The sequence below is a fragment of the Myodes glareolus genome, chromosome 4 (assembly GCF_982192425.1).
Source record: "Myodes glareolus chromosome 4, mMyoGla1.1, whole genome shotgun sequence".
Lineage (NCBI taxonomy): Eukaryota > Metazoa > Chordata > Mammalia > Rodentia > Cricetidae > Myodes > Myodes glareolus.
In genome coordinates, this window is record NC_142029.1 from 8,427,900 (window position 1) to 8,446,571 (window position 18,672).

General features: G+C 44.1%; 1 protein-coding gene across 1 annotated transcript in view; it reads right to left on the reverse strand.

Moving 5' to 3' along the window:
* Gadl1 (GAD like acidic amino acid decarboxylase 1) overlaps nt 1–18,672 on the reverse strand; it is a 143,985-nt gene that overhangs the window by 29,127 nt on the left and 96,186 nt on the right. The gene's annotated exons all lie outside the window — the stretch shown is intronic.

Below are 18,672 nucleotides of genomic sequence, written 5' to 3' on the forward strand. Positions count from 1 at the left end.
CCATAAAAATATTTTGCAACTAGATTTCTTCTCCCAATTACCAAGGATACAACATCGTTTTTCCTGTAGGCATTGCAGGAGGAGCCTCTGAAGTTGGCCGAGATGTAAATCAAGTATTGTGTGGGTGCTTTCTTTACCCACTTCAAAGGACCCAGCCCTCCTAAACTGCCTGAATGGCCACAGGAACTCTCAGCAAAGACTCGAGGAAGGAGGCAGCTAGAGTCCATTCAAATTCCTTCTTAAGTTGTGGAGCTGATGACTCAGGCCAAAAGCTCAGTGGGTAGTCACACAGCATGGAGACCTGGTGTGGGAGAATTGTCTGTATTCTGTCAATCATATTTTAATAAAATGCTGATTGGCCAGGCAGGCAGTATAGGCGGGAAAGCCAGGCAGGAAGTAGGGGTGGAGCAAAGAGACTGGGAGTATTCTGGAACCAGAAGCTCCCTCAGCCACTCCTGCGCAGACCACTGAAGAGGCAGCATGTAACTTGCCCAGCTGAGAAAGGTACGGAGCCATGTGGCTAATGTAGATAAGGATAATGGGGTAACATAAGTTATAAGAGTTAACAAGAAACCTGACCTAATGGGCCAATCAGCTTTATAACTTATAGAGATCTCTGTGTGGTTGATTTTCTCTGGGACTTGCCGGCTGTGGGGTACTGTGCAAGACAGATACCCCAACAAGCCGGCCCATCATGTTACAGAGACCTGAGCTGGACAACCCACAACTCAGGTAAAAGGAGACATGGGTTGGCACACGCATCTAGCCCTAATGCTGGGGAAGCAGAGAAAGGTGAATCCCTGGAGTTCAGAGAGAAAAATCTATCTCAGATAACAAGAGGGATAGCATCTTGAGGAACAATGCACCAACACGTGTATCTCCACAAGCACATATACACATCAGCATACAGTCACACACACACACACATGCACACACATATGCACACACACTTTTCCATTGCATGCACTGTAGAGCATGGGTTACTATGTGTGTGTTTTATGTGATTATTTCACAGCATGGTGTGTTGTGCACTAGTTGAGTCTGTGTGTGTGCACAGGTGTACAAATGAAACCTGGATAAACATCCTTCCCTGATGCTGTACCAGATCCTTGTTCCTTACTCCATAAGTTTCAAACCTAGACCAAACTTTATCCCACTGAAAGCATCCAGATTAAGCAGGTTGTAGAGATCACAAAAGGGGCTGCAAGGAGCTTCATAGAGGCGTCTGTGTGGAGGAGTGGATCGAGCAAAGACTGCATTTCATTTAAAAGATTACACAGGATGTTGTTCCATACTCACACAAAGCCCTGAGCAGCATCGGGGACCACCACTCATGATGCTGAAACTATGGTTAATACCTTGCAAAACAATGCAGAAATGATGCAATTCATAAACATGCCATATGTCCCATACCACACAACATGCAGCTCACATATGTGTGTGTATGTGTGACTCTATTTTCTACATATGTAAGACATGGGGAAAACAAGATTGTAGGAGGGGTGAGGGTCTAGGAAAAGAAGGCTCCTGGCACTGAGACCTAAGGAAACTACTCAGATTCTGGACACAGATCTGGGGCCTCCAGAGGAATCTCACAGGCAAAGACATGAAAACTGTGGAATCGGGAGGAAGCAAAGGCCCTCAATGTCTCACCTTTCCTCCTCTGTGGTCTGCACTCTACAGAAAAGGCATGGCAGGTCTTTAGAAAAGTAACTCAGGCTGCATCTCTAAAGACCTGATGATTGTGCAGAGAGAGGCACCATTGGGCACCAACTGACCCGGCTGACATGGGCTGTGGCAGTGATCCAAGCAGGTGAAGGAGGTGTCTACCAGCTATGTTCCTTCTGGCTGTTACCAAACAGCTGAGAGAGCAACTTAAAAGAAGGAAGGATTTATCTGGGGTCACAGTTTGAGGGTGCTGTCCATCTTTGGCGGGGGAAGCATGGTGGCAGAAACAAGGGGGTGATCACAGGGCATTGATACAGTGAGAACTGCAAGCTGCCCCTTTCACTCAGTTCAGGGTTCAGGCCCCAGTCTCAAGGTGGTGGGTGCTGCCAGCATTTAGGATGCACCTTTCCCTCTTTAAAGACCCATGCAGACAGACTTGCCCAGAGGTATATTTCCTAGGCCATTCCAGACCCAGGCAACTTAAGACAAACTATCATCAGGAGGAGAACACACTCTGAATACAGATTTCTTTCCTACACGGTCCTTCAACATGTATTCAAAGTTCTCATATGATTTTTCTGAAACTTTTTGTATGGTATATTAAAAAAATCAGATGAAACATACCTAAACTCTACAGTGTAACAGGCTAATACCTCCTCCCTACAAAACAGACAGTGGACATTTAATAACACTTTGCACACCTATAATCACATTTTATTCAGTGTATTTTTTTATCTCCTAATAAAAAGGTTTCTGTACGTCTATGGGTATATGTGAATCTCTATATATATTCAAATTTTGCATAATAGATTTGTATATAATATGTACAAATGGGGTAAGGGTCCAACTGCATGATTAGGGTAAGGGAAAAGTGTTTGATTTTGTTTTGTTTTGTTTTATTTTGTTTTGTTGTTTAGATTAGAGTATGTAGCCCCAGCGATACTGAGACTTACAATGTCGACAAGTTTGAGTCTGGCCTGGCCTCAAATTCACAGAGATCAGCTGCTTCTGCCTCCCAAGTCCTGGGATTAAAGGTATGTATCACCATGCTTGGATAAATGTGCATTTACTATTATTATTTGTGTGTGTGTGTGTGTGTTTGTGTGTATGCAGTGCACATGCACATGTGTAGGGGTATGTATGCATGTGTCTACGCATGCATGTGGAGATATATGGATAAATACCTTGATTATCTTTCCTCAAGCCCTGTCCACATTGACTTTTATTTTTAAAGTGTTTGTGCACAGGCATGTTCATTTGTGTAGAGAAGCCTATGTTTGCGCACAAGTTCATGGCCAGAGGCTGGTGGCAGACTTCGTCCTTGGTCACTCTGTACCATGTTTACTTAGACAGAGCCTCTCAGACCCAGAGCTAGCCAATTCAGCTGGTTTAGTTAGCCAGTTGCCCCAAGGAGCCTCTGCTTTTGCCTCTTGAGTATGGGATTATAGGCAAGCTGCCACATCTGCCTGACTTGTAATAGCTGGTGAGGCCAGCTCTGTTTGCATGGTAAGTATTCTGTCCACTGAGACTTATCTCCAATTCTATCTTGTTTGCCAGATGCTGCCTCTCACTGGCCTGAAGGTCACTGGGTAGGGTATGCTGTTTGGTTACTGAGTCCCAAAGATCTGCCTCTCTCTCTACCTCCTCCACCTCCCCAGTGTTGTAAGCATATGCTGTCATGTCTTTGACTTCTTTACACGGCTTCTGGGGATCAAACTGAAGTCCCCATGCCTGCATGCCAAATACTTTACCACCTGAACATCCTCCAAGGCCTTCCTTTACATTCTCATTTGGTTCGTTTTTCATACAGGAGTTTCATCCTAGGTGGGCCTAGAACATCGCACATATTCAAGGCTGGTATCTTAGCCCTCCATATCTAGAGTACTAGGATTCCAGGGATGTATTGTTATGGCCAGTTAAATTTCCTTATGTTCTTTTTATAAGGTATTACTTTTTATTTGTATTATGTGTTTATGTGAGTGGATTTGAGTGTGTGCATGTGAGTGCAGTTACCTACAGAGGCCAGAAGAGAGAGCTAGAGTCTCTGGAACTGAAATTACAGGCAGTTACTCCACCTAACATGTGGGGATGCAGGGAACTGGCCTCTCTGGTCCTCAAGAGCATCAGACTCTGTTACTGCTGAGTCATCTCTCCAACCACTGCTTTTATCATATTCTTGACGACACCAGACAGATAAAGAAATGCTTGGTAACTGATCAAGCTCTGCAGGATCACAGCCAGAAGGGCAGAGGTACTGGGATATCCATTCATCTCTAGAGACAGTAGCTTAAACGCTGCTAAAAATCTTAACAGAGCATCCTTTAAAAAATACATATTTAAAGTTCCAAAATACATATGCAAAAGTTAAAAACACCCTTCATGGGGCTGGAGAGGTGGCTCAGTGACTAATAGTGTGTGTCGATCTATCAGAGTAGCCGGGTTTGGTTCCTAGCAGCCACGGTGATTCACAAGCATCCATATCTCCAGTTCTAGGAGATCCAATGCCTTTTTCTGACCTCACGAGGCACACAAAGTGCACATAGATACTTGTGGGTAAAATACACATAAAATAAAATGGATAAACCTAATTTTTAAATATTAAAACATCATACTTTAATAAGTCACTTTACAAAAGAATAGCAACAAAAAGGTAGTTTTTGGCTGACTACAGATTACATTATAAAACAACTTCCTTCAGACTCATGGTTCCTGGGCCCAAGGCCAGAAAGACAAATCTCTAGAATGGATTATGGTATCCAGAAATAGAATCAAGAATTTTTAAAAATATAATATACAGATAACACCAACTTTGCTAATGATATTAGTGGAAAGAGTTAGTTAATAAATTGAATTGGAATGTCTGTGCTCTAATTTGGGGAAACAATTAAATTGAATGGATATTTTACTGTGTACTCAATACTACCCTCCACATGAATGAAGGACTTAAACACAGTCTATTGACTGAGAGGAGACTCAGCGGGAGATGGATTAGAATATTTATCAGGTCCATGACACAACGGTAACTCCAGCTTTGAAGTCTTGGAATAAATCATGAGGAAAAAGACTGACAGATTTGAATATATAAAAAATTCAAAACTTCTATACAGAGGGGGGAAAAAATTCAACAAGACTAAAATGAAAAGGCATTGTGCAGAGGGCAATATTTGCATGCCAGGTGACAAACAGCATTCTCAAAGGCAGGCTATGTACACCCTCACTCAAATTTATCAGGGAAACATCTGATTTCAAAATACAAATATGCAAAATATGAGAAAGCTAAATACATAGAGAGACACAATCCATCAAGAGGGAGAAGCAAGAAAATCATTTGGCTGCCAAGAATTAATACAATACACAGTAAGGCAGACCCAAGACAGAACCAGTTTCCCTTCCTAAGCCCATCCCCCACTGTCCACCAGTGATACCCAGTGTGGCCACAGCTATGTGGAAGACTGTGGACTCTCATCTGACTTTCAGAATTGCAAATGGGTCCAAACTCATTAAAGATTAATCGCATAAAGGCTATAGATAAAGCTCAGCGGTTAAGAACGCAGACTGCTCTCGCAGAGAACCTGAGTTTGGTTCCCGGTATCTATGTCTGGCAGCTCACAATTCCCTTGACTTTAGCTCCAGAGGATTCAATTCCCTCTACTACCTATTCCTTAAAAATACAAAATCATCTTAGAATAGTTCACGATGTACAGGCACATCCAGGCTCAGATGCCACACAAATTCCACAGTCAGCAACAACATTTGGTGCAGTTTGCAATGTGGAAAAAGTAAAAATCAAAAGTGGGTGTGAGCAGTGCAGGGTGTGAGCTGGAATGCAGCTTATTTGGTTGAGGACTCGCTCTGCATGCCCAAGGTCCTGGGTTTGAAGCACAACATTACATAAGCTGGAAGCCACCCAAGACCCATGCGACCCAGACTCAAAGGACAAAAGTGGTGGCTCATCACTTTAATCCCAGCACTCAAAAGGCAGAGGCAGGTGGATCTCTAGGTCTGGGGCTACCATGGACTACATAGAGATTTCCACATGATCCAATCTACATAGTGAGACTCTGATCCCCCCTAAAAAAAAAAAAAAGAAAAAGAAAAGAAAAGAAAGAAAGGAAGGAATGAAGAAAAGTGGATGCCAATATGAAGATGTCCATAGATTGTTGTTTACAGGGACAAAATCCATGGCACCAAACACCCACACTTATGACACCTATGGGGAATTGCCGACTGTATCTGTTGGTTTATAGATTATAACAGACTGTTATGCAGTGCTCATGACTTCATTCTAGAGTTTCATCTGATAGAATGGAGAGATATAGATAGATGATTGGCAGGTAGGCAGGCAGACAGACAGACAGACACATGGATTGGTAGTGAAGAAACTTGAGGGGGACACATCAGGAAAAGGAAATCATGTCACCACCTCCACTTTGTCCAAGCCTGTCACGTCTCTTAGTGTTGCTGAACAATATATTGGGGAGGGGGACATTTGGGAAAGAGGAGAAGAGAGAGGAGGTAGAAGGAGGGGTCAGGACAGTGGCAGCAGAGACCAGAGACTGGAGAGGAGGTCCTGGGTCGGGTGCAGCCCTAAAGGCAAATGTGGAAGAGTTGGCTGCCTGCGGAGGCAGGGGCATGGCTTTCTCTCAGTACAGAAGATCACAGAGGCACAGATGCACACGTGAAGGAAAGTGAAGGAGCAGGCTGATCCTTTGAGAATTCCACCCACTGCCTGCCTAGGCAGTTCTGGTGACTGTTACCCTACAAGTCTGCATTCTTTCCACAGGGCTTGTCAGTTCTGAGTGGCCATTCCCATGCAGGAATAAAGCAATGATCAGAGCCGCCAGAAGGGGGCAGCTGTGGTACTGGCAAAGGAGCTTCAAAGATAATTGGGGAAACGTTTTTTGTCCTTTAGCCCAGGGTCCATTCTTTATTCTGCAACAATAAATTTCTCATCGTGTCCAGTGCAATTTCCTTAATGGCTGTGTTGTGGGTATGAATTTTGTCCTGTAAACTCAAGTGCTCAAGAAATGTCACCAGACGCTATTTCCTCTAAATAAAAATCAAATCCAAGGCAGGCCACCGTCCTGAAAGGCCAGGCAGAAAGTCCATCCTCGGTAATGACTATGGTTCCCACGGCCCTGTCTGGCCCATCCGAGAGCTCACAATGACTTCTCCCTCTGGAGAACTTGCCCCTGTAGCCCCCGCCCTCCTCTGGGCCTGCCTCCCCACTCTGCTCTAGCTCCACAAGTTCACCCTGGACTTGGAAGAGAGATCTTCGGGGCATGCAAGCCTTAGGAGCAGCGAGAAGCTCAGAGGCCCCATGCCATTCAGGGGTTAGGGAAATGAAGAACTAGGTGAACAGTTGCATCCAGACATCCTAACTGCATTGTCAGTCTGGACACGGGTTTACAGCCCTGACACAGCCCACTCCTACCACTGATTGGTGGGTCTAATGTCCGGCAGGGAGGTTTCCCTTCTTTATGGATTTTACAGGCATCCCTAGAGGTAGATGGTGCATTGGGAATGACCACCACATGAGCCCCCCTGAAAGAAACAGAAAACAGAGAATTGAAAGAAACAGGGAATAGAAAAAAAAAAGTAAAAGTGAATATGAGGATTCCAGGATTCAAGAATTAGGGATTTAACTCATTTGGTATTTGCTTAGTGTGTAAAAGATCCTTGGTTTGACTTGCAGTGTTACATAAAATAAAGGGAACACATACTTACACACCACCCAAATACACTATACTCACATCACATTGTACACATAACACATACTTACCCCTGCCCCCTCACACACACATTGGGAGCATAGTTCAGTTGACAAACTCTTGGCTAGGTAAGCATGAAATCCTGAATCTGAGCCCCTACAGCCCAAGTGAAGATACTGGCTGTAGTGGTGCATGATTACAACCCATCCTGGCACTAGGGAGATGGAGTTAGACAGGTGGGTTCCTGGGACTTGTTGGGCAACCACCTAGTCTATTGGTGAGGCCCAGGCTAGTGAAGAGCCCCTGTGTTAACAAGGGAGAGAGCTACCGAGAGAAGCCAGTGGTTGATCTCTTGTCTCTCCTTACATACATGCACACATGCCCCTGTTTTAACAAGGGAGAGAGCTACTGAGAGACGCCAGTGGTTGATCTCTTGTCTCTCCTTACACACATGCATGTGGCCCCTTCCTCTGTGAGCATACACACACAAAGATACACTCAAATAAAATAAAATAAAAAGTAAATAAAGTCAGTGTCTACATTAGATGCTCCTCAAATGTAAAACATAAAGCAAGTTTAACCTTGATATCTCCTAAAACTGGAAATTTTCAAGATTATATCATCAGTTATATGCCACATGATTTTCAAAGGGATCTTGTTTTTTTTAATTACTAAAAATAAATAAAAACCTGGGGCTGGAGAGCTATTTCAGCAGTTAAGAGCACTGATTGTTCTTGCGGAGAACCCAGGTTTGGTTTGCAGCACCCACATATTGACTCACAACTGTCTGTAACTCCAGTTCTAGGGGATCCAATGCTCTCTCCTGGCTGCCAAGGGCACCATGCACCATGGGCCCTTGGTAGTGCCCAGAGATGGATGCAAGCAAAACACCAATACCCATAAAATAATTAAAAAGAAAGAAACAAATAAACAAAACACCTGCTCTGTTTTTATACAAATAAGTATTTTTTAACTCACAGTCCAAAACAGAGCAGCTGGGTATCCTATTATCACAGAGTAGGATTGAAGGAAAATCAGAACCAGAATTCTCAAAAATAGGATATGTGCAAATTCTCTTGAACACATGCCCACCTGCACATGTGCACATGAATGCACACAAGAATACACCAAAGCAACCCGAAGATGCTCTATAAAATGCTGCTGGCAGATTGAAGGATGGAATCTCAATGCTTGAAGTGTGCAGATACAGTCAGGCCATCAAGGGAGCACACTGAGGACCCCTGAAAAGCTTCCCAGAGTGCTAGCAAGTGGCTTGCTTGGGCATCTGTGGGCTGCCAGTTCTTGCACCCTCCTCTTGAAGTGCCACTCAATGAAAGCCTGTTGGGGCAGCATGGATTCTCTCTAAGAATGTCTTGAATCATCTGTCAAATTATATCCACAGCTATGCAATAAAACAGTAAATGTGTCAAGGACCACCCAGAAAAACTCACTCTCCTATGACTGAAAAGAAGAAACACTCTCAGACCTGGCTTGCATTAGTCATGAATCTGCAGGCCAGCAGATCAGAGCAGGTTGCTGTGGCCACACAGGAGTGCAAAGGAAGGGACGTTAAGTCTGTGCAAGCATGTTAGGATCTTGTTGATGGGGCATAGACTTGTAAATGAAATGTTCACAGAAAAGGATATTTTCATTAGAATGCCAAGGATGAGTCAAGAAAAGCACATGGGATTTTCTGAAACCTGTTTGTGCTTTGTCTTTATATCTTATTCCCAATTGCCTGTCCCTAACTGGTCACTCTGGGGCAGCTCCTAATGAACTGGTCACTCTAGGGCAGCTCCTAATGAACTGATCACTCTGGGGCAGCTCCTAATGAACTGGTCACTCTAGGGCAGCTCCTAGTGAACTGGTCACTCTGAGGAGGCTCCTAAGAACACACAGCACATAAACTTACTGTACACAGAACTTGGACTCTACTATCTGTTCTCAGTCAAACATACACACAGGATTTTATATACACTTAATATCTGTGATGATTAATGTCCACTGTCAATTTGATGGGTTTAGGATATCTGGGCACCTCCGTGGAGAACTTTTTAAATTAGATTAACTGAGGTAGGAATGTGGTGTCATCCCATGAGCTAGAGGTTCCAGACCGCTCAAAAAAGAGAAAGGAAGTGGCCACTTTGATTGACTATAGATATAGTATGACCACTTGCCTCCCTGGTCCTGTGGATGCAATGTGAGCTGCCCCTTGGTCCTGTGATTACAATGTGACCAGTTGAACAGCCCCTCCCCCCAGTCCTGTGGATACAATGTGAGGAGCTGCTCTTCCTGTCCTGTGGATACAATGTAACCAGCTGCTCTTTTCCTCCTGTGAATACAATGTAACCAGTTGTTTCTCCTCCTGTGGATACAATGTGACCAGCTTCCCCCTGGTTGTGTGAATACAATGTGACCAGGTGCCCCCTGGTCCTGTGGATACAATGTGACCAGCTTCCCCCTGGTCTTGTGGATACAATGTGACCAGCTGCCCTCCATTCCTACGGCTATCACCCAGCCCCCTTACTATAATAACATTTATCCCCTTGAACCATAAGCTCAAATCAAACCTTCCCCCCGAAACTGTTACCTATCAGGTTTTTTTTCATAGCAAGGGGAGAATTGACCAGTACGATTTCGGTCTTTATCTCTGCATATACACATAAATATACATACACACACACACACACACACAAACACACACACAGAGATCACTATATATGAACACAATTTTTCAAAATTGGTATGTTTTAGTAGTTGATTTTTAAATTTTCTTCCCAATTAGTTACATATATTAATTGTCAGAACATTAAATTTGTCTATAGGAGTGAATACATACCATATTCCTCTTTTTGGGTCTGGCTTACCTCACTCAGTAAAGCGTTTTCTATTTCCATCCATTTGCATGCAAAATTCAAGATGTCATTGTTTTTTACCGCTGAGTAGAGCTCTAATGTGTATATGTTCCACACCTTTATTAACCATTCTTCTATTGAGGGGCACCTAGGTTGTTTCCAGGTTCTGGCTATTACAAATAGTGCTGCTATGAACATAGTTGAACAAATGCTTTTGTAGTATGTTAGGGCATCTCTTGGGTATATTCCCAAGAGTGGAATTGCTGGGTCCTGAGGGAGGTTGACTCCCAGTTTCCTGAGAAACCGCCACACTGATTTCCACAGTGGCTGCACAAGTTTGCATTCCCACCAACAATGGATGAGTGTTCCCCTCATTCCACATCCTCTCCAGCATAGGCTATCATTGGTGTTTTTGAGTTTGGCTATTCTGACAGGTGTAAGATGATATCTCAAAGTTGTTTTGATTTGCATTTCCCTGATCGCTAAGGAGGTTGAGCATGACCTTAAGTGCCTTTTGGCCATTCGAAGTTCATCTGTTGTGAATTCTCTGTTCAGTTCAGTACCCCATTTTTTTTAATTGGGTTAATTAGAGTTTTAGTGTCTAGTTTCTTGAGTTCTTTGTATATTTTGGAGATCAGACCTTTGTCTGATGAGGGGTTGGTGATTCTGACCATAATTAAAGGTCTTTGAGCCTATTATTCGTGATCCTAGAGAAGCAAAATAAGAAGGTGAACCTGTTGAAAATCATGTAGCTATCTGCCTGGAGATTGGAAATAGACAAGAGTCCCAGGTAACCTCGGGTGCATGGGGGGGTGGGAGGGTTGTTGGAAGGGGAGAGGGTTAGAGAGAAGGGAGTAGGAGAGGAATGGGGAAAGCTAGGTGGACTGGGATGGGGGGAGGGAGGAAGGATGGATATGAGATCAGGGAAGAATATATTTCAACTAAAGGAGTCATTTTAGGGTTTACAGGAGACTTGATTATAAATGGGATCCCAGGTCCAAGGAGAGATCCCCAGACTGTTCTCTAGACAGAGGAGAGGGTGCCTGAACTGGCCTTGGCCTATAACCATACTGATGAAGATTTTGCTTATCACCATAGATCCTTCATCTGACGATGGATGGCGATACAGACGGAGACCCACATTGGAGCACCGGACTGAGCCCCCCATGGTCCAAATGAGGGGCAGAAGGAGGAAGAACATGAAAAAAACCTCAGGACCGCGAGGGGTGCGATCACCCACTGATACAAGGGGACTGATCTAATGAGAGTTCACCAAGGCCAGTTGGACTGGGACTGAACGAGCATGTGATCCAACCGGATTCTCTGAATGTGGCTGGCCCGGAGCCTTTCTGAAAAGTCACTGACAATGACACTGGGACTTGTTTCCTCTGCATATACTGGATTTTTGGGATCCAGTCTGTTCGGATACTCACCTTCCGGGACCTGGAGGGAGGGGGGAGGAACTTGAACTTCCCACAGGGCTGGAAGCCCTGATTACTCTTAGGGATGGAGAGGGAGGAGGAGGGGGGGAGTGGGAGGGTGTGGGAGGAGGGGCGGAAATGGAAACTTTCATAATTTAATAAACTTTGAAAAAAAACTCAACACAGGAAAAAAAATAAATTTGTCTATAGGTTATGTACTAAAATGTAACTAGTTCCTTAGAGTTGGCTATTTAGCTACTTCCTATAATATTGTTATTTTGAATAGCTGTGAACCTCTGAGTATATTTTCATTCCTCACAATTTTGCTACTTTTTATAAGGAAACAGCTTTAAGTTTGAAACTGATCAAAGAAAATGTATGCAAAATTAAGGGTTTGTGTGTTTTATGTCACTTCAGTTATGTGAGATGTCCATCTGTATATGTGTTGCTTTATTGGTTGATGAATAAAGCTGTTTTGGCCAATGGCTTAGCAGAGTAAAGCCATGTGGGAAATTCAAGCAGAGATATAGAGAGTATAAGAAGATGCCAGGTAGCTGTCAAAGGAGACAGATGCCGGATCCTTACCAGTAAGCTACAGCCTCGTGCCAATATGCAGATTAATAGAAATGGGTTAATTAATATGTAAGAGTTAGTTAATAAGAAGCCTGGGCTAATAGGCCAAGCAGTGTTGAAATTAATATACTTTCTGTGTGATTTTTTTTTTTGGGAGTCTGGGCAGCTGGAAAACAAAAGAGCAGTTTCTGCTTACACTCCAGTAAGACAGCAAATTTATGTACCTACAAGAAGTTTAGAGAATGAACTGGGAGAGGGCTTAGTCATTAACATGCTTGCCTTGCAAGCATGAGGACCTGAGATTAATATGCCAGAACCCACATAAAAATCCAGGTGTGAGGACAGGTGTCTAGAACCCTAGCACAGGGGAGGCAAGATAGGAGGACTCATGGACTCGCAGGCTAGGCTGCCTGTCCTAACTGGGTTCAGTGAGGAGTCCTCTGTCAAAAACTTAGGTGGAGAGCGATGGAGGAAGACATCTGATATAGACCACTGGCATGAACGTGCACACATGTACATATGCAAATACCCCTATACACACATGTACATATGCACATGCCCCTATACACACAGTAAAAAAAAATCCTAGAGGACTCAGCTGACTCTCAGTCTCAGGCAGCAACATTCAAAATGGCACGTGGGGAACACATATGTGCGCAGATGTCTGTAAGCATATGTGTGGAAGCAGAAGTTAACCCCAGGTGTCAATTCCCATCTTTTTGTTTTTTATTTTCTTTTTTAAAGGTCACTGGCAGGCCCTGTCACTCCCCTGGAGTTCTCTGGCTGGCTGGCCTGCAAGCCCCAGGGAGCCCGCTGTCTCTAACCCCTTCAGTGATGTCACGTGCATGCCACCACCCTTGGCATTTTTAATATGAATTTTAGGAAACCAGTTCAGGTGTTTATGTCAGCACAGAATCAGTTTTCTGACTGAGCTGTCTCCTTAGCCCCTCTATAAACATTAAAAAAATTGTATTATATTAATTCATTCATCCATTCACTTGTGTGTGTGTGTGTGTGTGTGTGTGTGTGTGTGTGTGTGATTACCATGGTATAGGTGAAGTGGTCACAGGACAACTTGCAGGGATCAGTTCTATTTTTCTACCATGGGGGTTCCAGGGATAGAACTCACGTCATTAATTTTGACCACAATCACCTTTGCCCACTGAGCCATCTGAGCAGTCCCCATATCCACTTTTAATAAATGCCATTTTTGACTTCACATAAATCAAGAGAAGTATTTTCTTCTAAACAAACTTGTGTGCTGTTTCTGGAGAGCGCTACCACTAATACTATACCATCCTTATTATTTTCAAGACAGACATTACCTGCAAGCAGTGTTCTCCCTTTGTGTAGAACACACCCACTGCGTTTCTCAGAGCACTGCCAGGAATTTTACCAGGTTCAGGCATTTTCAGAAGCTGCCATGCACAAGTATTGGTGAGATAGAATGAAACACATATCTAATTATGAACCACTTTGCTCTTTTCAGCACACATAAGACCCCATTTAGCCCTTCCAGAATTACATGCATTGGCATTCCCCTTGGGAATACAAAGGGAATGTTGTTAACAGTCTTGGTTGTGAACAGTTGTCACTGGGTCTGATGCAGACAAGAGCTGCTGCAGCAGATTGGGGAGTAGCTCACAGTCCTGCAGTAGGCCAGCGCTAATGCAGCAGGACTAGAGATGGGGGTGTACCGGGAGGAACAAAAGTAAGAGAAAGGCGATGCCAGGAGGCAAAGAGGCATGATCTAGGCAGGAAAGTAGCGAGGACCTGAGATACAATCATGCCCGAAGGAGATACATCTGCAGAAGACATGTAAGAACAGAAGTCACACTAGCCTGTTGACTGAACACAGTGACACAGAATGGATGTCATAGTCCTGCGTTCTCAGAAACAGCCCCTCCCCCCCTCACACACACATCCTGTGCTATGCCAGATTCATTTCTAAACAGGCCCTCTCCTCTAACTGCGGAATGAGCCCCATCACACCGTACGTAGCTCTGTGACTTGGCAGCTCACCCAGCTAGCGTGACCAGAGGAGCAAAAACAAAAACAAAAGCCTTCTTTTCTTTTTGCCTTATTTATTTGTTTGTTGTTCTCCATCCAATATAAATGAGGAGATAAATTTCGAGTGTGCTTTAAGTGAGCTCCGGATATAAATCATGCACTACACTCTCACACTACGGTAAGCACAAAATCAGAGAGATCAACAGCGGATACATCTGCCTCACCTCTCCCTTTCCAAATCTGTCTGCAAACACCCATGTAGAGAGAGAATAACTAAGAACCCGAGGCCCCGCGACAACTGCCTGCAACATGGGCTTCACTAGCCAGAAACAATCATGACAAAAGGCATGACATTCAACCAGACAAAGGGAATAGTGATCTCAAAGGCAAAGAAGCATTTGCTCTTTTGTAAAAGATCCGCTTCTATTTCTATTTGTGTTTGTGTGTGTGTGTGTGTGTGTGTGTGTGTTTCTGTCAGTGTATGCCAGGTGTATGTGAATGCTGGCAGAGGCCAGACGAGGACATAAGAATTCCTGGATCTGGAGTCACAGCAGCTGTGTGTTGCGTGATGCAGGTGAACTCAGGTGCTATGGAAGAAGAGAACCCTTAATCTCTGAGCCATCTGTCCAGCTCCAGCAACAAAGAATAGCAGTGATGGATACTAACTATTCCAGAACAAATGTTGGCCATTGCTGGGGATGAAAGATAATGTCTTGATGTGTGTTTGGTTTCCTGTGAAGGTGAGAAGAGCAGAATATATGAATTCTCTGATTTTAACCTATATTTCTGTGAAGTTTGCATAGAGAAATATGACCATAGGATTGTGTGGCTGAACACTTGGCCCCATGACATTGAACTTCTAGGAGGTAGAGTCTTGCTGGAGGAAGCCCATTAGGGGTGAGCTTTGAGAGTCTGCACCCTCACTCAACTTCTAGTTTGTTCTCTCAGTTTCCTGTACATGGACGGAGATGTGATCTGTTGGCTTCCTGTGTGTGGATGGAGATGTGATCTCTCAGTTTCCTGTGTGTGGATGGAGATATGATCTATTGGCTTCCTGTGTGTGGACAGAGATGTGATCTGGCAACTTCCTGTGTGTGGACGGAGATGTGATCATGGCTCTGTTTCCTGCTCTGGCCCCTGCTGCCATGCCTCTTCACCTTGATGGACTTTTGTCTGTAAGTGGCAATTGGTCATGATGTTTTTTCATAGCAACAACCAGTAATAAGCACAAGATCCATTATTGATTTTGGATTTTCACAGGGTAGAAGCAAAGGAGATGCATGACAAAACCAGCCCTACCTTCCAGGAAGTCATCTAGCTGTCTTCATCTCTGTCTGTGCTGTGGCACCAAATCAAAGAAACACCAATGTCACCTTCCAAATGAATTTTCTTCACAACTAAAAAACGATCTTCAGGCCTGGGACTACCTTTCTCAACTTGAAGCAGTTTATTTTCGGGCTCTGCCCAATAACCTCAGTCTCCATCCATTAAAGGGAAAATTCCCCTCTAAACCTCACTCCAATTCCCACCCTGTACCTTTCTACTCCCCTTGAAGCTTGTCCACCATCTGCAATGTATTTTCACATTGCTTTCTTATTTACATTCTGTGACAAAATACCAGACGGATCGCAAGGCCTGGGCAAGCTGTGACATAAGAGGTTGGCAAGGCCAGGACAGGGATGTTGCCCTGACTTGTCTCCATCAAGGTTCCTGAATCATTCTCTTTCTTCTGTGACTAAACCGAGGACAAGCAGTCACTTAAGAAAGGGGGGGCTTCTGTTGGCTTGCAGTTTGAGGGGACAGTCTACCATGGCAAGAAAGTCATGGCAGCATGCTCCAGAGGCAGTTGCTGGCACTGTACCCACAGGCAGCAGCTGGAGAGAGATGAATGCTGCTGGGTCCTGGCTCACTTTTTCCTTTTCATTCAGCCTAGACCCCTTGACCAGGGAACCGTTTATATTTAGAACTGGTCTTCCCTCCTTGGGTCGATCTTTCTGGAAATGCCCTTACAGACACCCAAAGGTGTACCTCACCAATGCCTTAGGTATTCTTTAATCCAATCAAGTTAAAAAATTAAAATTAATCACCACTCTTCTTGAATTCGGGTTTGGCAGGAGATAGTCTGCATATTTACTGGTTAACTAGTATACCACAGTACACCAGGCATAAATGTGCACTAAATAAAAATAAATGGCCAAGCTGAGAGGACATAGCATTGGGTAATGCTACAGAGCGCCATAGCTCATTGGCAACAAAAGGCTTTCTTTCTCTTAATTTGCTCTTCTGGCCTTCCGTGCATCCATCGCTGCCCCTTCTCTTAACTCTCGTGATCTCCACACTCTGAACGTCCTCAGGATCTATTTCTCTCCAGCTGTTCCCTCCCTGGCATCCCTCCAGTGTACAAAACTCCACTCCAGCTTCACACAGCGAAGCAGAGGTTTGTCCCCTCTGCTTCTGCTGCAAGCTGAGTTTATCTTCATCACTCCCGTCGGTCTCTTTCCTTGCTACATCCCTAAACATGAACTTGTCAAGGGCATCTACCAAGTTCTTTTGATATTTGTCTCCCTAGTGCTTAATACATCTAGCCCTCAGTAAATATTTACTGCTGCCTGTTTGGCAAGTCCTTTGACTTCCTTTCAAAGGGCAAGCTGAAGGGCTATCAACTGTCAGAAGTTTTTTTTAAATAATTACTGTTTCCTCCGGTTAGGGGAGGAAAGGGATTGCAAGATAAAGCTTTATGAACTTGGGATGGAGTCTTCTCTGCTTGCCTTGGGAGGAAAGATGAAGGGGAATTGCCTAGTCTTAAGGGTACCATGAATTCTCACATGTGTGTCGTATGGCAGAAACCCCCAAGCTAATTTTCAATACAAAGCTGTGAGTAGGGATAAGGAATGTTGACTAATGGTCCTTAGAAAACAGAATGAGAGGCAGGATTTTGTCTGGCAGAGCCAGGTAAAAAAGGGTATAGATAACATTGAAGCAGGCTCTGGGGGCAGAGGCTCCTTCTCTACATTGTGAGCTCTCTACAGCTACGTGTGAAGCCCCTACTTGCTTTCAGTGCTCAGGCTGTGACTCAGGGCTTTGACCCAACAAAAAAAATGTTAGGTACCTGCTTTACCACTGAGCTGTACCCAAAACCCCTGCTTTATCACTGAGCTGTACCCCAAACCACACTGTTGTAAAAGGGAGTGGTAGGATGCATTCCTGCCCAGACCTCGGCTAGCTTACCCCCAAAATAATTACACAGAAACTGTATTCATTAAACACTGCCTGGCCCATTGTCTCTAGCCACATCTTGATTAACCCATATCTAGGAATCTGTGTATCACCATGGGGTTGTGGCTTACCGGGAAGATTCTAACCTATGTCCATCTCGGGCTGGAGCTTCATGGCATCTGCCTGACTCTGCTTTCTTTCTCCCAGCATCCTGTTCTGTCTACTCCACCCACCTAAGTTCTGGCCTATCAAAAGGCCAAGGCAGCTTCTTTATTTAACCAGTGAAAGTAACACATAGACAGAAGGCCCACCTACTCCACCCCATGAAGACACTTTCAAGAATGTTTTATTCAGTTAAAAACCCAGACCCAGAATCCTTTATTTTTTTTCTGAAAGTTCCTTGACTGTTTGGTACTGGCTTCTGTGGAATGGAGAATAGGATGTTGCTCACTGCGTAGCCACACAGTATAGGTGAGGAGCACTGAGGAGATGTGAGGTCACAGAACACAGCGGTATTAGCAATGGTGTCTCCAGATGGTCAGCATGGTTCACAACGGTTAAGAATCCTTGAAACTGTAGTTAGTTTGCACCCTCTACATAAGAGACTAAAGTCCGCGGCATTCTCCTACACATCAGCACTTGCTTTGTGGCTCTGACATGACCTACTTTTGTAGATTATTCTAAATAGTCATGAGAAGAAATATTCTACAAGGGAAATCCAGTTTATCACGAACACAGAGGGCAAAAGGGTCCCCTCATCCCATGAATATACCATCAAACTCATAAACATTCACTAAAGATTTACCACCAATCTCATAAACATTCATTAAAAATGTCGTTAAAATATACAACACAGAATCTACTGGACTGCCTGCCTGCCCACCTTGGGGTAGCTCTGTCTAATTTCTCTTTGGAGTGTTTGCTTAGTGAAATAACCTTCTGGCTTCTGCTCAGATCCCCCCCCCCCGATTCTTTCTTTCAAGAACACAAGAAGCAAGAGACACCCTTCCTAAAGTAACAATATCTGATTTAGGTTTTGCATGTGCTTTCAAGTGCGGCGATTGATAGAAGGCTGAGAAGGAAACATGCCTCCAGAAGCGAGAGCATCAGCCATTACGCACACCTGTGCCTGTGAACCCTGCGACCAGCTCACATTTTCAGAAATTCTAATTTTCCTATGAAGGTAGAGCTTCTAAGAAAGTCTACAGTTTTCCTGCA